Source organism: Molothrus ater, chromosome 2, assembly GCF_012460135.2.
Source record: "Molothrus ater isolate BHLD 08-10-18 breed brown headed cowbird chromosome 2, BPBGC_Mater_1.1, whole genome shotgun sequence".
Taxonomy (NCBI): domain Eukaryota; kingdom Metazoa; phylum Chordata; class Aves; order Passeriformes; family Icteridae; genus Molothrus; species Molothrus ater.
Genome location: NC_050479.2, coordinates 4,695,505 through 4,705,401, shown reverse-complemented (window position 1 = coordinate 4,705,401; position 9,897 = coordinate 4,695,505).

Here is a 9,897-nt window from a genome sequence, read left to right as displayed (position 1 = left end):
GTATTTTTATTTTGTCCCCAAAGACCCACGCCTTACACAGCTGCTCCTCTGCTCTGCAATTTCATGCTCTGTAACCACTTTTCTCTGAAGCCGAGCCAGCCCCTTCTTTATGTACCACAGCAACCCTTTTTCTGAAAGCCACACCAAAAAATTGCCTTCTTGCAGGTTTTAAACCAATCTGTGTCCAAGCAAGTGTCTAAGCTCCTGCCCTTAAGGGAGACTCAAACTTTCAGGCACCTCTGAGAGGGGTGGAGGTTTCCTTTTTAGCCTTTTATCATGTTCACTTTCCTTTTATTCAGGTGATGGGAGAGCAATTGGGACATCTCTCTGAGCAGGACAGCAGTGTTATGGGTTTCTGTTAAAAACGAGAGCAGGCTCCTGGTACTAAAGTGATTTCAGCTTTTACTATAATAAAAAGAAAGGCCTGAAGTGTGAGGGCCCGCGGGCCGAGCAGGAGCGTTCCTGGCGCTGGGGCTGCTCAGCAGCGATGGCCCCGATGGCCCAGATGGAGCTGCACATGTTCAGTGGGTCAGGAGCCCCTTTTTATCCTGTTTTTTGTTCCTTTGGATTGGTTTCTCTTTGGATCCTTCATTTGCATGAAGGTTTAAGGCGCTTGATTGCCCATTACAGGTCTGTCCAGGCTGGCTCCTGGTGCACTTCACTGAGGTGTGCTATGGTACATTGAGTACCACATTTCTTATAACTGCCCTTTTAATCCCTTTTACAATATAATAACCAAACTAACAGTACATGCTTAATGATCTAACAATTATTTTACAACAGTTTCTAACCTATTTTTAATGCTTTTGCTTTTCAGTTTGTCCTGGTTTATGGCAAATTTGGGAGAAAACCTCCAAAAGGGGGTAAACCCACATGGCCCCTCAACCCCAACTGGTTTGGGAAGGATTCCTCGGAGAGAAGTGGAAAGAACCTGTTTATGTAACAGGCAAAACAATCCCCAGCACACCAAATGAACAATACAGGATGACACCACTCTTTCACTGCTCTGAAAAGATGACAAATTCAGAAAGTCTCTCTTGGGGGTGCTCGCTCTGTTATCAGTCCCTCCGGTGCTGGCATGGCTGCTGCAGCCATAAGGTGCAAACTCTTGGTGTTTCCCTGGTCCCAGTCCAGAGCAGGTTTGAGTGGTTCCAAAAAAGGGAAAGGAAAAACAGTCCAGGGAAAAATTTGGACTGCTTGGCTAAACTAACTAATGAACAGGAGTAAAAAGCATTCCCATCCATAAGATGATCCAGCATAAACAGAACCCATGAATGGGGATACAAGCATCATAACGTCACCCTAGGAGACAGTGTTAGCTCTGGGTGCATTTTGTGCACAACAGCATCCACAAGAATGGACAAACAACTTCAGGGGTGCTTTACAGGACTGCTCACCTTCTGCACTGGCACAAGGGGTGTCCCCAGGGCAAGAGGATTGTCCCTCTCTCACAAGACAAGCTGGCTAAGCTCAGCTGAAATCATTTCTGTTCGCGTGCTTTCCTCCTGCAGAAGGGAGCACCTGAAGCAGCTGTTAAGGGATTATTGCTGCTGCTCCCCCAGAGCTCTTTGAGGATGAATCCATGCCATGAATCCATGCAGAAACACTGGCATTAGGATTCCCCGTTCACATGCAAATAGGTGAAATCTCACCACAGCCAAAACCTGCTGTTCCTGTCCTGTGGGAACCCAGGAAATTCCTCTGGCTGCCCTGGAGGGCTCGAGCCCCTGCCCAGGGGGCTCAGAGACCTTGGCACAGAGCCCAAGACCCCCGTGCCTTTGATTCAGCTCTTGGAAAAAACAATTGCCAACCTTATACGAAGAACTACAAGCCATGACAGTTTAAGGAAAATGATAGTGAATTTATCACAGGGTGAAAAATAGATTTTTTTGGGTTTTTAGAATGGGGGTTCAGGGGGCAAGATGGAGGAATCTGGGCGTGTCCAGCCTTTCTCCTTCTCCTTCTTCTTCTTGGCTTCCATCTTCTGCTGTGATGTTGGCACTTTTAGATTGGTTTAGAGTAGAAGCTCACTGTCTAACATAGGTGATAGGTATTGGGAAGTAATTGTAAACATTTTACACGTAGTTTTTAGTATAAAGACATAACACTGCCCCGGGGGCAGGCAGAGTGCCTGGACTGCCTTGCTGAGAGGACCTTGGCCAGACAGGAGAAAATATTTTATAGATAAGACACAATAAACAAGCTTAAGACTGAGAACTGAAGAGTTCTGACTCTTTCTTCAAGCGCTGGGCTGGGAAAAGAGACTTTCTGACATATCTCAGGATCACTCTGAGCAGCTAAAGTCCCACCTAGGTAAGAGTGAAAGCTGCAGCTTCTGCAGCCCCGTGACACGTTTTCAATTCAGATTACATCAAATTTATCTTCTCTGGGTGCACAGGATGCAGGAGACCCAGTGGCCTCCTGGAAATGCTTTTATAAGTGACTGACTCTGAGTGCTTGAAGGTCAAGCAGTTTGTGCTGATGAAATGACTCACGGGCATCTGGGCTGATTTGTCACCTTTAGCCTATCTAAGAAATTCCAAGTCTTCTCAGACAGGGATCAAACAAGTGCTGAAGTACAGACACTCTCCTGAATTGTTAGCTCTAAGTCTGCCTTTCTGCCACGTGCAATGGGATGCTAAAGTCTGGCTATTTTGTGAATTCTTAGCCTTAAGGTCTTCTCATGGTTCCCAGCACTCAAAGGGTGACTTCCTCTTTGAGTCTCTGTAAGGATCCTCTGTTCTCTGTAAGGAAACCCTGAAAATTGTATTTTTTGTTTGGAATCCCATAGTTCTTATTTAAAGTGTAGCCCACTATTAAAAGACTGTGTATTGACTAGGCTTTTCCAACAAATCTGACTGGTATCAAAATGCATGAAATTAGGATAACATAAGTTATCCTTAAGTTAACACTAATAGGATGACTTATAGGATAACACTTATAGGATAACTTTAAATAAGAGGGCTATTTTGTATTTAAAAGCTGTAGAAAAAAAAAAAACATTAAAACCCACTCAAATGCTGCCAACACCCACTACATGCACTCTGCAGAGGTGCCCACCTTGGCTCCCCTGCTGCTCTTTGAGGGATTACCCATCCCACAGCCTGGGAATTGTTATTTTCCAAGGTCTGCACTTCATGTGTTTACCAGCTGAGCCTCCCAGCTTTGGCACTGGTGCTCCTGATAAGCCAGGCTCCCTTGGGAAGGGGCAGGGGACACGAGCACCAGAGCTCTTGCGTCACTCCTGAGCAGGAATCTGGAGTTGCAAACTCTCTCTGCCGGTTCAAGAAGAGGTGAACTCCTTGTTTTTGTACAACAGGCACCTTGCAGCTGTGGTCAAAGGTGTGGAAATCCTCTTTATCCGGCTGGAATAGTTCAGTAGAACGAAATTCACAGGGAGCAGGGGCAGAGGATTGTTTTGTTTTGAAGATACAAGAAGGGCAGAGAAAGATAAAACGCGGTAAAGATTTCATGACTGTGTAGTTAATATTAACAGCTGCCACATGTACATAGGCATGAGCAGAAATTACAAAACCAGAGCCATAAATAGAAGGACAAAAGAAAGGAAAATTTAAAAAATAAATTGTGATGTGCCTTCCTCAAAATCAGATAGGGGAGGATGATCTTGAAACAGACTTTAAAAAATAACGCAGGGAACTGCCCCACAACAAATACAGCTCTTTGTGTATTAGGCAGCATGTAGCAGCAAAAAAAAAAAAGTGGGAAAATAAAATAAAATCCCTGACTGTAAACACATGTTCATAAAGTTAACTATCAGTGGGTCAGCTTCACTTACCTGGCTTCCATTTATGCCATCCATTCTTTATTTTTTCCTTCAAAACCTGCCCACACAGACAGCAAGATAATCAGTATTTTGCAATGACTGACCTGACCCATTAATGATAGGGATAAAATGCTAAGATCTAAAGCAGAGGCTTTGTCAGCTTTGGATATTTGTGAAAATTCTCGTTTCTTAGGGCCATTTTCCACAGTGCCCATGCAACGTTGTTGAGTGGTTTTTATTGCACCTGCACTTTGAGCACTTTTATGTACAGCAGCAGTGCAGATGCCAGCCCTGGCTGGTATTTATGAGACTGTTGCTGTTGTGCACACAGAAATATTTAAGAAAACAGGTCCATCACCAACAGAAACTCGTCTCAGCCAGCTTGTGCTCCTTTCCCAGGATGGGTTCAAATTACCTTCTGAAAATTACTCACCTGCTGCTTGTACAGGAGGCTGATGATCAATGTCCAACCAACCCCAGAGAAAACAAACACTTCCAGCTAACTGCCTTTAGCTTCCTATGGAGCTTTGATATCTTTCAGTGTAGTTGGGTTTTGATAAAAAAAGGGATCTATGAACTTAAAATCTAGAAATCAATTTGGTTAGCCTAGCATGGGAATTTCCTCTTGGAAAATTTACTTGCTTAATTACAAAGTGTTGGAAATGAGGTAAAGGTTGAATTAAAGCATCAGTCTGTCACTTCTTAGAGGAAAACTCTAATGCCACAGCTCTTGTTGACCAGAAAGGATCTCTTCCCTTGTGCCACCTTCTCTGAATATAAGAAGTATTTTGGCTTTATTTGTGCCTTCAAACACAAGGCTTCTTTCCACAGGCAGCAGGCAAGCAAACAACATTTCTTAGGCAATTCAAGGAGCCACTGAACCAGAATAAAGAGAGAGTTAGACCTAAATCAAGACTGATGAAGTAAGACATATTTTAGTCATTAACGAGGAAAATGCAGCAAGGGTGACAAGAGTGTGACATCCTACTACAAGTTAATCATTTTTATACCAAGACATGGAAGAGTGGCAACTGTGACTCAGAAATAATTCCAGAAATCATCATTTTCCCTCCACATGAAATTATATTCTTGGTGCAAATAGTGTTTCACTGAGCCACTTCAGTTAAAATAAAAAAAATGGTAAAATAAAATCATTGAAAATATTGGAATCAAGGTGAAAAACCTTGCCTTAGTCACAAACTAAGTTGTCAAAAGTTGTGGACAACACATTTGGCTGCTTCCATGGAAAGCACAGCTCCCTGAAAACTGCATAAGCAAACAGCCCTTTCTCATAATCACAATTTAATATATTTGGCCCTAAGTGAATTACTGGCTTGCTGAAGAATATAAACAGATGAAACTGGGCTGCATTTTTCCTCCTTTATAACCTGCCTGATCCAATGAAGTGGATCAGTGCATTGTTGGTGACCAATCAGTGATTTACAGTGTTCTGACTTCATCTGCTCCATTTATCACGGAATTAAAACAATGTCCAATTGTTGATAATAATCAAGTACTTTTATACCTGGTGCAGGGACAGGCCATAAAAGCTTGTCTAGCTGCAGGTAAATATAAAGAGGACACTTTATTGTTACCCTTTTATAACAGGTCAATCAACAAGTCTCCAAGCATTTTACAAATATTTGGTTAAATGTGAATATAGCTGTTCTCCTCCTGACATTGAATACCATTAATTCCCTTTTGCAGAGCAGGAAATGCAGGCAGATAGAAACTGCAGCAAATCTAGAGCTGAACTAGAATGGAAAGTGGAAAAAAAATCCCCTGTCTTTATTATTCAGACAAACAAAAGGCAATTCTTTTTGGATGGGATTTATCTCTGGTTATCTCATGCAGGTATTCAGAAAATTCAGCTGTTCAAAAGGTCTTGTTCATTTTTTTTTAAATTTATCTAGGATAGAATTATTGCCAAATAAATGAAAAACCACTGATATTTCGGGAGCCATAGAAAATAAGGGGTTGTTTTTTAATATGAGATGTCATGGTTAGCAGTCAACATTTAAAAAAACATATTATGATTAAACTATCAGTTGAGAAAATCTGGCTTCATTAAATCAACGTTAATTTTGTCCAAGATTACATCCAAAACATAATTTTTGGTTTCTGATTCAGAAAAAAAAAATCTTAATTTAAAATTTATTGTGCTTTGTTTCTTTTTATTTTAGTAATTTGTATTTTTTCTGTATGTATCAGGAAGACTAAATGTATTTGATTCTAATTTGTACTGAAACACAGTTATTTCTCTGGTTGTTTGAAGCCAATCACATAAGACCTGAGTAGGTTTTCTTTTGCAAATTAAAAAAATTAAAATCTTAATTTAAAATGCACTTTTGCCATTTCTTTTTATGAGAACAGTGAGATCATTCTGCATTGAAACTCAAATTTACTGATGCATTGTAGCTGTTTCCGACCAGGCTGGCATATGAGTAACCAAAACCTGGCTTAATTAGCTGAGCAGTTTGGATTTATTGCTGCTTTGTGCTACAAGTGCAAGACAAAACTAAACTATCAGATCAGCGAAAAAAAAAAAAAAAGTCCCAAGTTTCAGGAAAAAATCATACAATAAATGAAAATTGGCATTCGATTTCTGTGCCACCAGAGTAGGATTGTTTTAATGTGGATAGGAGGTCAAATTTGTAGGTCAAATTCTCTTCTGATATGGGAAAATGCAGCTGTATTTACATGATACACCCAGAAAAATCCAACAAAGAGCAAGGATTTGAATTTTTATTCTCTCTTGTTATACAGTAACAGGGGAGAAACCCATTGAAACAACATGCGCCTGAACTAAAGTGAAGGTCACTGATTATTCCTGCCTTCCCTCTGTGAGACAGCAAAGAATTTCATTTTGTAACTCTTAAACTTTGCCTCTATACCAGAAAACTGAACTGGGAGGGGAAAGGAAAAAAAAATTCATTGAGAACTAAAAAGAGTCTGGGCAATTTTATGGGTTTCCATCTGTGTGGGGCTTCAAACTCTTATAATATTTTCTGAAAGGCAGGGAGAGAAATGAACATGTTCACAAGGACGCACCTTTCTAATCTGCAGGCCCATGAGACCCTCTCCTGCTTCCCGGATAACAGAGTAATTGATTTAAAAAGTTGTGTTTTTTCAGCATATTTAGTTAATACCCTAACAAAGAGCCGCCTTCTGCTTCATTCAACAGCTGGAATAATAAAAATAAAGATTATATTTGAAGATGTTTGCCCATTTATCTTGATTTTCAGCTATACCTGCAGTAGGTAAATTTATGTGTGTGCATTCCTGGTAATACCAGCCAGATGCAAATGTACTTCCAAAGTCAACATACATTCAGTTTAAGCTTAGTTATTGAATGACTAATTATGTTCCCAGGTTTGGTGTAGTTTTATGGGTGAGTGGGTACCTGTAGTTTCTGTCAACCACAGAGATCTTTCATGGTACCAAGGGAAGAAAAAAAAAAACAATGGAAGAAAAGCTTCAGGGAGGACACCAGATATTGAATATTGGTGAGGTTTTCTTCCAGCTGTGGGTTTTAGCACCGGAATTCCCGGAGATGGCTCTAATTGCAGTTCTATTGGAATGGTAAAAGGAAGTTTTGTGCTGTAATCCCCAAGTGTCAAGGGCAAGCTCACCCTGAGTGCTTGGAGTAAGTACTGGATGTTTGGATTTAGGGAGACTTTATCTCCCACTGCCCTGGGGGTTTTGATTAGACACCTGAAACACAGGCAGAAATCAGAATACAAGGGAGCATATGGCAAGTTGGGCATTAACTGAGTGGGAAATGAACTTTGACAAAGTGCCTGCAGAAACAAAGGGAGCTGTGACAAATTACCTCATTGTGGTCTTGGCAAACACGGGACAGGTACCCAATCTCCACTCTCGTGACCAGTGAAACATCATGGGGCTGAGTCTGGAGGTTTGGGGTGGATTTTAGGGAAAGGTTCTTCCCCCAGAGGGCGCTGGCACTGCCCAGGCTGCCCAGGGAATGGGCACAGCCCCGAGGCTGCCAGAGCTCCTTGGACAGCGCTGCCAGGGATGCCCAGGGTGGGATTTTGGAGGGTCTGGGCAGGGACAGGGGCTGGACTCGATGATCCTGATGGGTCTCTTCCAACCCAGAAAACTCCATGATCCCATAAATGGGTGGGCAGAGCTACCTTGTGGAACCTCGAGGAGGTGCCATAGGAAGCCAAAAGTGACCAGGATGTACAATGTAAGTGATGCCAGACACCAGCAAACAGCAGTTTATTCATCAGTCAGTTTATTCATCAGTTTATTCATCAGTTTATTCATCAGTTTATGTATTTATTCAGATGCTTAGCACCAGTCCATGGAAAGGTTACCTTGCATTCCTGTGAAGAACCAAAAGAACACATCCCAACGTCCAGAAATACAGAGGAGGAAGTGACTTGCTAAACATTTAACTTATAAATAACTTTTATGATCAATACCATTGAGCTTATTCATATTTAAGTGCGATAAAGGCGTTTGGGGCAATTGCTGGGTCATGCTGAAGGTCTCCACACCCTGAATCCTCAGCAGAAACCCCTGGGCTGCCCAGCAAGAGCTCATCCCTGCCCAGCAGACCCTGCCTGCTCCTCCCAAAACACGCAGCCACTCGGCAAAACCAAACCCTGCCTTGGTCTGTCCTTTAGAGCTCGTCTAAAACCCGTTAATAAAACGAATGCTCGGCACGATTTAAAACACGATTGCGCTGTCACGGAGCAATTTGGGATGATAAGAGGGACACGAGCCCCACCGGGGAGGAGAAGCTGAACAGACCAGGCAGCTTCTGCTGCCAAGGGGAGGCAGTGACCCCCTCCCGGTGCTCTCCTGTTCCTCTGACCTTTGTCAGCGGGCTGAGTTAACCTCGGGGAATATTAACCCAGGCTGGGGGGGAAAATTAACAAAAAAAAAAAAAAAAGAGAGAGAAAAAAAAAGAAAAAGAAAAAAAGCTTTTACTACTCTAGAGCCCTGCAAGGCCTTTTAGTGAGCCAGACAGCCACCAGGAGGGAGGGGATAACTGGGGGAAAGAGGGTGGGAATGTCTGTGCCCTGAGCAGCTCAGCTCTCTCCGAGGAGAAAAGGTGTTAACAGGGATAATCAGCGGGCTGCTGGCGAGCGCCCAGGCCTTCAAGGCTGGAACCAAGCAGAGTTCCATTCATTTGAAGCTGCTCTGGTGTTGTTTCCTAGCCTCCTAAAGGCTTTAAACTCCCCTGGCAGAGCAGCACAGAGTGTTTTTTACCTCCTGCCGTGTCCCTCTGCCCAGTTCCTCTTGTGTCACCTGAATTGATGTCATACCTACAAAGTGGCTTCATTCAGACTGGCAGGACCAGAATATATATATTTTAAATCTCTCTCCTTATGCGTAGCCATAGTGCAAGACACTTGGGCAAATACAAACTGAGATCCAGGATGTTCTAAACTCAAAGGAAATACAGTTTGGAATTCTAAGTTATTAGGTTATGTCTTGAGAGAGAAACGAGACACCATCAGTACAGGAGTACATAAGCTCCAAACGACTTTCAAAGAAAAAAACCACATGAATTTCCAAAGAAAATAAGTGTGCAGCTTCTCTAGTAGAACTGAACAGATCTTGAGGGAATTTTTTCGTGATGCCAAGTAACAATTTGTGGGGCTATTTCCCTCCATTTAGGTAAGGAAACTTAACAGGGAAATCTTAGGACCAGGCACCCTGCTTCAAACCTAAAACATCTCTAAGGTCTGAAGACCTTGCTATAAATTAAAGACAAGGACGTGCCACACAGGTGGGCATGTTAGAGAACCACAGAAGGTGACACTGCAGTGTTTTGGTTGTATCTGGGATGATTTTACCTTTTGCTTCAGGTGAAATTTGAGATCAAATTGCTGCAACTGAATCCATACTGGAAAATGACTGAATCTCGCTGATTCCGTTTGGGAGCTCAGGAGCATTTTGCACCCAAAATGGTTCAACTTAAAAACCTAAGCTAAAGTTTAAAGATGTTTTAGACAATATTCCTGCTGTTTTTGTACCTAGGGGTCTGCAGATTCATAGTTCTCTCTGAACAAACACATGGAGCTGGAAAAATACTGAAGATACGATTGATAGAATTCCTTGATATGCATTTGGAAATA